Source organism: Notamacropus eugenii, chromosome 5 (assembly GCF_028372415.1).
Source record: "Notamacropus eugenii isolate mMacEug1 chromosome 5, mMacEug1.pri_v2, whole genome shotgun sequence".
Lineage (NCBI taxonomy): Eukaryota > Metazoa > Chordata > Mammalia > Diprotodontia > Macropodidae > Notamacropus > Notamacropus eugenii.
In genome coordinates this window covers 449,589,632-449,602,599 of record NC_092876.1, presented here as the reverse complement: position 1 = coordinate 449,602,599, position 12,968 = coordinate 449,589,632, and the positions used below count along the sequence as shown (strand labels likewise).

The window sequence follows — 12,968 nt, the reverse complement described above, 5'->3', positions numbered from 1 at the left end:
TGCCATGTGCTGTAGATTCTTCATCCATGTGGGTAGTCTGGAACAAGCTGTGAGTTCCTGAGTATCTAAATTTGTGACAATTTGTGAATGAATCACTGAACCCTCCTTGGAATTTGGCAACTGGATAAGCGCTTGTGCATCTGGCATTATACATAATCTGCATACTGAGGAAGTGAAGTACTTTGTAATTTCTGAAGCCCATTTCATTATGGAGAGATGAGCTCATAACCATGTGCTTTCCATCTATAGTACTAATTTAAGAACAGCCTGAGTTAAAACCCAGGATTCTGTATACATAGCTTAGGGACAGTGATAAGGCACTTGGACCCAACCATTGTCACAGAAAGACCACTTAGGATGCTAAATTGAGGTCAAATGGACATCCTGATGAGGTAAAGCCATGTTAATATTATTGCCTCCTCATTGTGAAATTCTAAGAAATATAAATAAGATTTGATTTTTTTAAAATACTCAATTAGTAAGAAATCTCTGAGTACTTTCTAACATTTACACTAACTACACTTTTTTTTAATTTCATATTCATAAAGTCTTTGTAAAACTAAGGATTTGGCAAACATATGCCAAATGACTATGCTTATAAAATTTTGCAGCATCTACATTTTATTGTCTTGATAAATCTTGATTTCACAATTGTTCAGAAGATACCAAAATAAAATAATAAGTGGGCATGTTTGGCTACTAATTTATTTAGCAAGTGAGAAGAGAGCAAATTAGAATTAAGCAAAATATCATTCAGACAGGTGTATCACAGGATGATTATTTATTATATATATGAATAAAAGAAGGAAAGAAAAAGTGGTTAATAAAAAATCTTTTTTATCATGTACTTATCTTTCTACATCATAGATTTTCAGCTATCTTCACTGAATATTAAAGTTGTAAAAATATTGATTGGTATCACAGATCTTGGTTTCCATTTTCAATTTCCCTCTAGATTTTCCTCCATTTCATCAAATGAAAAAAGAACATGGCAACTGACCACTTGAACTGAATTAAACAGAGAAATTCTGAACTAGTATTTGATATGCAGTGTGACATACTGTAAAGAGCTCTGAAGTTAGAATCAAGAAGAGTTAGGTTCAAATCTTGGCTCTGAAGCATGCAAGGGTTTTAATCTTAGGCAAGTCTTTTAACCTATGTGAGCACTAGGTCTCTCAACTGTAAAATAGGGGATTGGAAAAGATTGGTTCTAATGTGCTTTCCAGTTAGAAATATATTATCTACAGACAAAACTTCTGAATAAAAATAGATTCTATTTTCAATATTTCAAAGGATGAGAAAGAAGTTAACTGTGCAACTCTGGACTAACCATTTCACTCATCTGGTTTTCCTTCATCCTCAAAACAAGGGAGTTGGAGCTGATGATTCATGAGATCTCTTTGATCTTTAAATCTGAAAATATTATAAAAGTTGAGAGGAATATTCTATCTCATTAAAGATAAATAGAATACTAAGCACGAAGACATTATAAAGCTTAACTTCCATGATGTGTATAGATTCAACATATTTAGGCAGATTACAAAGATCTGTGTGTAGGGGGAAATCAGAACATATTTGATTGTAAATTTTAAAGTAAATCTTCATTTTATTTCCCTGATAAAGCTGATTTATTTTGCTATTATTGTATTTCCACAAAGGTAAAATATATAAATTTGAAAAGTGCAAAACTGGCTTTGATTTAAAAAACATAATATTTTATTTTTCCTCGGTTACATGTACAATTCTACCACTCCATTTTAAAAAAATTATTTATTTTCAGTTTGAAATATTAACTTTTAAAAGATTTTGAGTTCTAAATTTCCCCCCTGCCTTCCTTCCACTCTACTGAAGACAGCATCTTGATTGTTCTGAAAGCAAAGAGAGGTTTTCTTTGGCTTTAACTCAAAACTGCTTCATGTTAGTCTCAAAAAACACTAACTTAAGTGTTGCTCCTCGATGACCTTCCAGAAGGGCAAGAAAAAGTAACCTGAGCTTATCATGCCTGGTGGGAGCTTTCCCATCTATTTATCTATCTATCTATCTATCTATCTATCTATCTATCTATCTATCTATCTATCTATCTATCTATCTATCTATCTATCTATCTATCTATCTGTTTGTCTGTCTGTCTGTCTGTCTGTCTGTCTGTCTGTCTGTCTGTCTGTCTATCTATCTATCTATCTATCTATCTATCTATTCATTCATTCATTCATTCATTCATTCATTCATTTATTTATTTATTTAATTTTTAACATTCATTTTCACAAAATTTTGGGTTACAAATTTTCTCCCCTCTTCTCCCCTCCCCCCCCAACCCAAGCATTCTAATTGCCCCTGTGACCAATCTACTCTTTCTTCTATCATCCCTCTCTGCCCTTGTCTCCGTCTTCTCTTTTGTCCTGTAGGGCCAGATAGCTTTCTGTACCCCTTTACCTGTATTTCTTATTTCCTAGTGGTAAGAACATTACAGCTGATCCTAACACATTGAGTTCCAACTTCTTTACCTCCCTCCCTCTCCACCCCTTCCCTTTGGAAGGCAAGCAGTTCAATACAGGCCAAATCTGTGTAGTTTTGCACATGACTTCCATATTAGTTGTGTTGTATAGGACTAACTATATTTCCTTCCATCCTATCCTGTCCCCCATTACTTCTATTCTCTTTTGATCCTATCCCTCCCCATGAGTGTCGACCTCGAATTGCATTCTCCTCCCCATGCCCTCCCTTCTATCATCTCCCCCACCCTGCTTGTCCCCTTGTCCCCAACTTTCCTGTATTGTGAGATAGGTTTTCCTACCAAAATGAGTGTGCATTTTATTCTTTCCTTTAGTGGAATGTGATGAGAGTAGACTTCATGTTTTTCTCTCACCTCCCCTCTTTATCCCTCCACTAATGAGTCTTTTGCTTGCCTCTTTTATGAGAGATAATTTGCCCCATTCAATTTCTCCCTTTCTCCTCCCAATATCTTTCTCTCTCACTGCTTGATTTCATTTTTTTTATTTTAAGATATGATCCCATCCTCTTCAATTCACTCTGCGCACTCTGTCTCTATGTATGTGTGCTTGTGTGCGTGTGTATGTGTGTACTCCCACCCAGTTCCCAGATACTGAAATGTTTCAAGACTTACAAATATTGCCTTTGCATGTAGGAATGTAAACAGTTCAGCTTTAGTAAGTCCCTTATGACTTCTCTTTGCTGTTCACCTTTTCATGGTTCTCTTCATTCTTGTGTTTGAAAGTCAAATTTTCTTTTCAGCTCTGGTCTTTTCATCAAGAAAATTTGAAAATACTCTATTTCATTGAAAGACCATTTTTTCCCCTGAAGTATTATACTCAGTTTTGCTGGGTAGGTGATTCTTGGTTTTAGTCCTAGTTCCTTTGACTTCTGGAATATCCTATTCCATGCCCTTCGATCCCTTAATATAGAGGCTGCTAGATCTTGTGTTATCCTGATTGTATTTCCACAATACTTGAATTGTTTCTTTCTAGCTGCTTGCAATATTTTCTCCTTGACCTGGCAACTCTGGAATTTGGCCACAGTGTTCCTAGGAGTTTCTCTTTTTGGATCTCTTTCATGCAGCTTTCTGTGGATTCTTTGAATGTTTATTTTGCCCTCTGGTTTTAGAATCTCAGGGCAGTTTTCCTTTGTAATTTCATGGAAGATGATGTCTAGGCTCTTCTTTTGATCATGGCTTTCAGGGAGTCCCATAATTTTTAAATTGTCTCTCCTGAATCTATTTTCCAGGTCAGTTGTTTTTCCAATGAGATATTTCACATTATCTTCCATTTTTCCATTCTTCTGGCTTTGTTCTGTGATTTCTTGCTTTCTCACAAAGTCCTTAGCCTCCATCTGTGCCATACTAATTTTGAAAGAACTATTTTCTTCAGTGAGCTTTTGAGTCTCCTTTTCCATTTGGCTAATTCTGCTTTTGAAAGCATTCTTCTCCTCATTGGCTTTGTGAACCTCTTTTGCCAATTGAGTTAGGCTAGATTTCAAGGTGTTAATTTCTTCAACATTTTTTTTGGTTCTCCTTTAGCAGGGAGCTGATCTGCTTTTCATGCTTTTCTTTCATCTCTCTCATTTCTCTTCCCAGTTTTTCCTCCACCTCTCTAACTTGATTTTCAAAATTCCTTTTGATCTCTTCCATGGCCTGAGCCCATTGGGTGGGCTGGGATACAGAAGCCTTGATTTCTGTGTCTTTGCCTGATGGTAAGCATTGTTCTTCCTCATCAGAAAGGAAGGGAGGAAATGTCTGTTCTCCAAGAAAGTAGCCTTCTATAGTCTTATTTCTTTTCCCTTTTCTGGGCATTTTCCCAGCCAGTGACTTGACCTCTGAATATTCTCCTCACACCCACCTCACCTCCTGGTCCTCCCAGGCAGTGTTTGGGGTCTGAGATTCAAATGCTGCTTCCAGCCTTAGGGCTTTTGGAGGGGGCAGGGCTACTATTCAGTGTGAGATTAAGTTCAGATGGTCAGGTCGGGGCAGGGCTGCCTCTCAGGCTCATTTCCCTCAGGGGGTTTATGCACAGACCTTCCACAATGGATCCAGGATCCCGCCCGCTTGGGGAGCCCAGGTCTGCAGCCGCCTCTCAGCTTCTACCTCCTGGAGGGGCCCAAATCATGGGGGCACCCCACTCCCCTCTCAACCCGCCAAAGAGACTCTCTCACCAACCCCCGTCACCTGTGGGCGGAGGGACTTGTGTGGCCGCTGGAGATCCGGTCCCTGAAGACTGCTCGGGTCTGTTTCTCTTGGTGCCGTGGCCGCAGCAGGTCTGGGCTGGGCTCCGAGTCTGCAGCGCTACGGACCTTTTGAGAGAGGTTTGCAGGTCCCTCTGTGGGTGGAGGGACCCGCGTGGCCGCTGGAGATCCCGTCCCCCAAGCCCACTTGGATCTTTTCCTCTTGGTGCCCTGGCCGCTGCAGGGCTGCCCTCAGCTCCCAGTCCTGACGCCCAGTCCGCAGCGCGAAGGACCCCCCGCGAGAGGTTTGCAGGTCCCTCTGGAACAGAAATCTCCCTCGCTCCAATATTCCGTGGCCTCTGGGTGCAGAATTCGCCGTGAGTTACTCCCCTATAGCTGTTCTGTGGGTTGTGGATTCGGAGCTATGTGTATGTGCGTCTTTCTACTCCGCCATCTTGGCTCCGCCCTGAGCTTTCCCATTTATGATCTTGCTTGGTGTCCCAGTGAAAGCTGATGTTTGCAATGTCTTCATCAAAGGAAAGATCATCTGGGATTGGCTCAGTGCTCTAATGCAGGTAACCCTCTTTCCCTAGACTCCCTTCTGAATGGCCAGTTCTTTTACTGGGGAGAAAAGCACAACTGTATTTCTTTTTTGCAATCAGTAATGAATTTATGACAGCTGCTTTCTGGTCTATGGGAAATGGTTCAAGCAGGTGGATGTCAAGTTGGCACCAAAGAAAAGTGGACAGCTACCTCAGGGATTCATACTAGATGGGAGTTGGGGAGAAGAACTGCTAATACCTATAAACCGAAATGTTTATTTCAACTTCTAGGAATGGAATACCCCTGAACTAGCTGAAAGCTATTAAGGGCTCCAACAGGTAGAATAGGGTTCGCCTTTACTGAGGGGATGGACCTAGGTGCTATTGGCTCCCCATGCTACCTTCAATCCAGATCTGAGTGACAATTTCTTCCATTTCTTCACCTACAGGTAATGTAACAGAATTCAGAGGCATATGGGAAATTCCATAAAGGTATTCTTAAACTTGCTCTCAGCCTCAATTTCTTCATTCTTACATTTTCACTGAAAGGTAAAAACTTCCATATGTTTGTAAAAGCAGACCCATTCTCCCAACCCATATGACTACTGACAATGACTGTATTTTGCAATAGACACCAGGAAATCCTTCATCTTCTTGGTCATGATGGAGATGAGGTGCATGTGGGCATCAACACATTTGGTCACAGAGGACTCTAGATACCTCTTCACCTGCCACTTGTTGCTCCCAGCATCCATCAAGTCTTTGGTTTTGTCATTGCAGTGTATGGTACATTGAGCCAGGTGGTCCTGGAATTTCTCCAATCCATTGGTCACCACAGCCTGTGCTTGAGTCAAGGTAGTGTGGCACTGTTCAATGAACTTGCAGCATGGAGGTCTGGGTATCTTCACAGTAGCAGGCACTGCACCAGAATATAGTTCCCTTCATCTTGCAGATATTCTCCAACTTCATCCCTTTCCCCATGAGGTCTACCCACTGCCTCCTGCACCTGCAGTTGCTGTGACTCCTCTGTGGTGTACATCCATACACTCCCACCCCCCAACCCCACACCCTCCCCTGCTCAGCTAGAGTGCTGTCATCCCGAATCCACATGGAGTCCTGAAAGAGCCCCCTAGAACCTTCTTTTATATGACTACGGCTAGTTTTAACTTCTTCATCTGAAAACTGCCTTTTCACATACTTTAACCATTTATCAATTGGAAAATAACTTGTAAATTTGAATCAATTCTCTCTATATTTTATATATGAGGCCTTTATCAAAAATATGGCTTGTAAACATTGTTTCCTAGTTTTCTACTTTCCTTCTCATCTTGGTTGCATTTGTTTTAATTGTGCAAAACTCTTTTTTTTTTATGACTAAAACTTTAATAAGTAATTAGAAAAGAAAAAAAAGCATATTATAAAATTATATATCAGAACAAATGCAAAATAAGAAAAGAAAAAATGCATCTCATGTGCACAGCAGAACTAAGAAAAGATGCAAATTATATAGCAATAAATTTCTGTTTCACGAAAGCCTATCTAAAAAAATTCTACATGTTGTGTTGAAAGCCATCCATCTTTTCTTTGCTTCCTTTTCAGTTTTCTTTTGTTCTCTGCTATGCACTTTTTACTTCCCCCCCAAAAGCTACAATTATACATGGATGCATACATATATACACACATACGTACAGATATACCTCTTCTAGTGGTATGTGTATTGTTGACTCTTGAACATATTCCCAATGAAAGTAGTTTCCAGAACAACCCTCCTCCCACATCTGATTCCCCTGTGTTAGATCTTTCTCTTGTACTTCATTGATATAAAGTAATCACTTTTTTTAGTTGTTCCTAAATGGTTTAACTTTTTAAAGTCATACTTCAGGCCTGCCTCAATCTTTCTTACAAACTACCCAATTACTAATAACAATCTTGGACATATGTTTTGTATTTTACATACATACAAGGTAAACAGTATGTTCTCATTGAATCCCTTGTAATATCATTGGTATGTACCTTGTGTTTCTCTTGACTCTTGTATGTCAAATCTTCTATTAAGTTCTTTTTTTTTTTAACAAAGTCCTGAAAGTTCATTAAATATTCTTTTATTTCTGTACAGGATTAAGCTTTCCTTTTCTGGGTATGATATTTTTTGCCATTACCCCATTTCTTTTGTTCTTTTATGCATTGTGTTCTAGCACTTGTGACCTTTTAGTGTCACTTCTGCTAGGACTTGTGTGACTCTAATTGTGGCACTGCTATAGTTCAATGTTTTTTTTTTTTCTTATTTTTCATAATATTTTGTTCTTGAGCTTCAGAATTTGACTATAATATTCCTACAGGTTTTCCTCATAGGATTTCTTTTATTTTGTGATTGGTGGATTTTTTTTTATTTCTACTTTCCCCTCATGTTCTAAGATTTCAGGACAATTTTCTTTAACTATTTCTTTCATTATTGCAATAAAATTCTTTTTTTTAAATCATAGCTTCCAGATAGTCCAATTATTCTTATGTTTTCTCTTGGTCTGTTCTGCAGATCAGTCTTTTTTGGTTTGTTTTTTTTTTCTTGTTTTGTTTTTTGATGAGGTGGTACATTCTCTTATATTTTTCATATTTTATATTTGGTTTTATTTTTTATTGATCTCTTATAAGTTTTCTGGCTTCCCCTTGCCCAATTCTGATTTTTAAGGAGTTGTTTTTCTTTACGATTATGGATATTTTCTAATTGTTTGGCTTTCTTTTCCTAATCTTATTTCTCTTGGATTGTTTTTATTTTATATTTATTTCCTCCATCTCTCTGATTTTTAGTCTTTTTCAAGTTCTTCCATGAGTTCTTTTTGGACAGATAAACATTTGATATTTCACTTTAGGGTAGAAGAAGATTTCTTTGCCTCAATATCCTACTCTTAAGATGAACCACAATCTTCTCTATTTTCATTATAACTCCCTATGACAGGATTGTTTCTCTTTTGCTTGTGCAATTTTTTTTGTAATAATTCATTTTTTGTAGTCACTTCTAGTCCTGGGATATGGAGGATGATGTCTTTGTTTTCAAATACTCTTCATTTCACCCTCTTACCTGGAGCTGAAACCAAGAGTTCAATATTTTGAATTTTTGTACTTTGGTAATTTTGTAATGAAAATTATCCATTTTGCATTTCATAATGTTTTCTATCATTTGTTTTATCATAAATTTGTCCTTTCTCCATAGATCTGACAGGTAAACTATTATTTGCTTTCCTAATTAGTTTATAGTATCACCATTAATGTCTCACTCATGTATCCATTTGGAAATCTTGGTACAGGGTAAGAGATGTTGATCATATTATTTTCCAGTTTTCCCAAGAGCTCTTGTCAAATAGTGAGTTTTTATGCTAGAATTTGGAGTCTTTTGGTTTATTAAACAGTAGATTACTATAATCATTACCTGCTATGTCTTATGTACCTAATATTTTTCATTAATTTTCCTTTATATTCTTGATTTTCTGTTCTTCCAGAAGAATTTTGCTATTTTTCCTATATCTGGAAATTTTTTTTTAGCTTGATTGATATGACACTGAATAAGTAAATTAATTTAGGGAGAATTCTCACTTTCACTTTATTAATCCAGCTGATGCATGAGAAATTAGTATTTCTTTTCCAAATTTTCAGATCTGACTTTATTAATGTGAAGTGTTTTTTAATTGTGTTCATATAGGTCCTAGGTTTTTTCTTGACAAGTAGATTCCCTTATTGTCTACCATCAGCACTTTTTTCCACCCTTTAACTGTGACCAGGGTTCTAATATTCCTGGGGTCACAAGATCTGGTGTGCTAAAATGTCTCCTAGTCCTGGGACTGAGAACCACAACTGTGACTTGGATCCAGGAATAGGTAATGCAATAGAGTTCTACCTTTGGTGCCTTTGAAGTGAGCACTGTAATCGCCCTCTGACCATTTGTTGAGCCCCACTTACCATCTGTGGGCTCAGAGGTCTTAAAATTACCATTACCTCCACTGATTCAGTTGCACCTAAGGCCTACCACTTGTTTGTTGTGTCTGGGTCTGCACTGGACTGTGATCCACTCTCACTTTGGTGGAACAGACTTTTCCTGCCAAACTTCTAAATTCTCTGGGTTTGAAAAATTGTTTTACTCCATCCTTTTCTGGGTTCTGCCACTCTAGATTTATTTTAAGGCCTCATTTAAAGGTGTTCAGAGTGATTCAGGGGGAAAGCTCAGTCAGGCCCACTGCCTTTTCTCTGACAATGTGTCTCCACCCCCAGTCTTCATTTTCTTTTGTTTTACTTAACCAAATCTTGTAAGGGACCTCAAAGTTCATTTGACTCACTGTATCTATCATTTTGAAAATATTCTTGGGATTATTGAAGAGATACCATGGATTTCTATGACTGGCTTTACTATCTATTAATAAGCAATAGCCATAAGCATGTTACACATTGAAATTTGTTCTTAGAATGAATTGAGTTTTTTTTTTTTATTTTTAATCATCTAGCATTACAGAGGTTGTGGATGATTCAAAATAACAGTGCTATTAGCATGAAGGCAAATATGAAATAAGTTCTTTGTTTTTTGTTTGTTTTTTATTTGCTTTGTTTTGTTTTCTCTTTTTAGTTTGAAGTCAAAACAAAATCATTTGTGGATGAAAGAATGAATTGTAAAATTGAATTATGAGTTGAACTTTTGACTAACTGTGCAACAAAGGATGAATATGTGATGTTTTCATGGGGAAGGGAAATGCTCTGTCCTTTGACAAATAATTCTTTTTAATTCAAAATACACAGATGAACTGATCTTTCACAGTTATTTTCATTCTCTTTATTTAAGTATTCAAATGAATGAGCATGAACAATTGAAATTCATGAGGCAATAGGTACTAGATTAGAAGAACCTTTTATTTTTGGTTCTTAAATGATAAAACAAAGAATTTGAGAAGACAGATTTTTTTTTTAAATGCTGGTTATAGAATATAACAAATTATTATTTAAGTGAGTATCAATAAATTTTTATTGGGTTCTGGGATCATAGTAATGACTAACATCTATATGGTATTTGAGGATTTTGCAAAGACCTATAATTATCACATTTAGTTTTTACATAAATTGGATAAGGTAGATACTCCAAATGTTATTGCCTCCATTTCAGAGGTAAACAAAATGAATCTTTAAGTAGTTAAATGACTAAATCATGAATGAAAATTTTGTAAGTTAAGATTTTAATAAAAGTTTCTTCTAAATCTAGCTCGTTCAAATAATTATAAGGAAAGATTTTATGTCTAGATTGAAAAACGGTATGATTGTTTGTCTACGTGATTGTGTGTGCATGTAAGTGTGTGTATGTATACATACGTGTGCACCTGTGTGTGTGTGCCTAAGTATGTGTGTTTTGTGGGAAGCAACCTTTCTGAAAGTCTTATGTACATCAGATTTATTTATTTTTTTTAGATTTTCTGCTTGGGGGAAACAAATTTGCCCACAGACACTGACAAATTGACTACCATGGCTTGGAAAGTACTCACATTTCCAAAAGCAAAATTGAAAAATACATTTCTTTAAAGAAGGGTCACCTAACAAAGACCTTTTGAAGACATGAACCATATGAAAGAATGAGTTATTAGGAAGCTGAATGAAATCATCCTTACAAAATAGCTTAAGGTAAATGCTATAATGTCATTTGAAAAACTGATGCCTACTCCTTTGCTTATAACCTAATGCACGTATTATTGGACTGTTCACCAAGGACATGACCTTTATAAAGAAAGAAATGAAATGAGAAAAGGAAGGGGGAAAGGAAAAAGAAGGAGTGAAGGAAGGAAACAAGAAAGGATAGAAGGATTTAATACACCATCTTATTATAGGGTTTGAGTGATTACCATGGCATTATATACGGATAAAAGGAAAGTTGAATGAGGGTCTAATTCTACACTAATTATAGTGAAATATCACCTATCATAATTGGTAATCCAGTGGCTGTGTTTAAAGTTCATTTTGGAGAGATGGAGATGGTTGCCTCATCTATGTGACTGTGGCTAAGTAATTTAAACTTTCAACATATCAGGTTATCACCCTTCCTCTCCCTCCCATTCAATAAACTTCAGGAGCTTCCTGTAACTTCCAGAATCCAAAAGACTTTTAAAGTCTTTTATAATATGGTCCTGCTAACCTTCCCAGTTTTCTTATGCCACAGTTCTCTTCATGTTCTGTCATACAGGGATATTTGTTTTTGTGTGATCCTAACACAAGACTCTTTGTCATCCCATTCTGAGTACTTCAAACTGCAAAAAGGAATTTTCCAGGACTCTTTAATCTTATTCCCCTTCTTTTGAAACAATCTTCATACACTACACACACACACACACACACACACACACACACACACACACACACACACACGCACGCACGCACGCACACCACTCAAGTTATGGAGGTTAAGGGGGCTTTTCTCTGACATTCATTCAGGGAGAAAATGTGAATGGCATAGCAGTGGATGGAAGGCCAAAATAGGAGGATAAACATAGAAAATGAATAGGAGTATAGAAAGAAGGATAAAAAGCAAAATTACAAGAGAGATCATTCTTATTCATAAACAGATAATGCCTATAGTAAGGATATAAAGAAGCAAAAAAAGTTAAAGGTTTTTTTAAAACCATAACATATTGAGTAGGTATTACATTTTGAATGAGAATGAACAGTTATTTGTAAAGAATAAGACACTTTCTTATTCTACTCACTACTCCCACTTCTACTACTACTTTAAGAAAAGAAGCAATTTAACAAGAATTAATCTTTCCATCACATGCTCTGATAGGAGTCTAATATTCAAGGTATCTGTAACAGACTAACAAAAAACACACAGGAAGGAAAGACATACAAACTAATGCAAATGAACTTTAAAAAACACACAAAAAAATTTGCAATGACTTTTTTAATAAGGAATAATAAATAAAAGATCAGTCATGAATTATAATGACTAAGTTTTTCGTAAAAGAAATCATGGAAGAAGGCACTTCCCCTCACCAATTTGAAGCAGTGAGACCAAGAGGTGGAGGCACAGCATATGAAGCTGTGAACATATGAACATATAACCAATATGTTATTTGGTTCTGTGGAACCTTTTCTCTAAAAGTAATTAAAACGAATCATTTTCTGGTAACTGGTGGGAGAAGAGGTTCCAGTGAAAATAATTAAATAAATAAATGTCCAACTCTTCATCCTCCCACCTCTTCCTCCTTCTATCCCTCCTCCTTCCCTATCATTCCCCATCCCTCCATCCTTTTTCCTTCCTCCCTTGCCTGACTTAGATGATACCATGATACAGATAGTCAAGAAGACCATGGAGTCCACTGAGATGAACATCATAGGGCTATTCCAGGATATGTTCTCCAAAATGCCCATGTACTCTTGAGATATGGGGTGCTGGGGGACCTCAAAATACTGACACTCTGGGTCATGCTCTAATGAATTCCCCGCAAATCTTTTTTTGAATTTTTTATGTTTATTTATTTATTTTTAGTTTTAATATTCATTTCCACCAAATTTTGAGTTCCAAATTTTCTCCCCATCTCTCCTGTCCTTCCAAAGCATAATGCCTTGCATTCTGATTACTCCTTCCCTCAATACACCCTCCTGTCTATCACATCCTCCCCTTCTCTTATCCCCTTCTTCACTCTTTTCTTGTAGGGCAAGATAAGTTTCTATACCCCATTACCTGTATTTCTTACGTTCCAGCTGTATGAAGAAACAATTCTCAATATTCAT

The 12,968-nt window shown here is 36.8% G+C and overlaps 1 pseudogene; it reads right to left on the bottom strand.

Annotated features, from left to right (window-relative positions):
• Positions 1 to 5,818: 5,818 nt before the first annotated feature.
• Positions 5,819 to 12,968, bottom strand: LOC140508049 (protein FAM136A pseudogene; annotated as a pseudogene).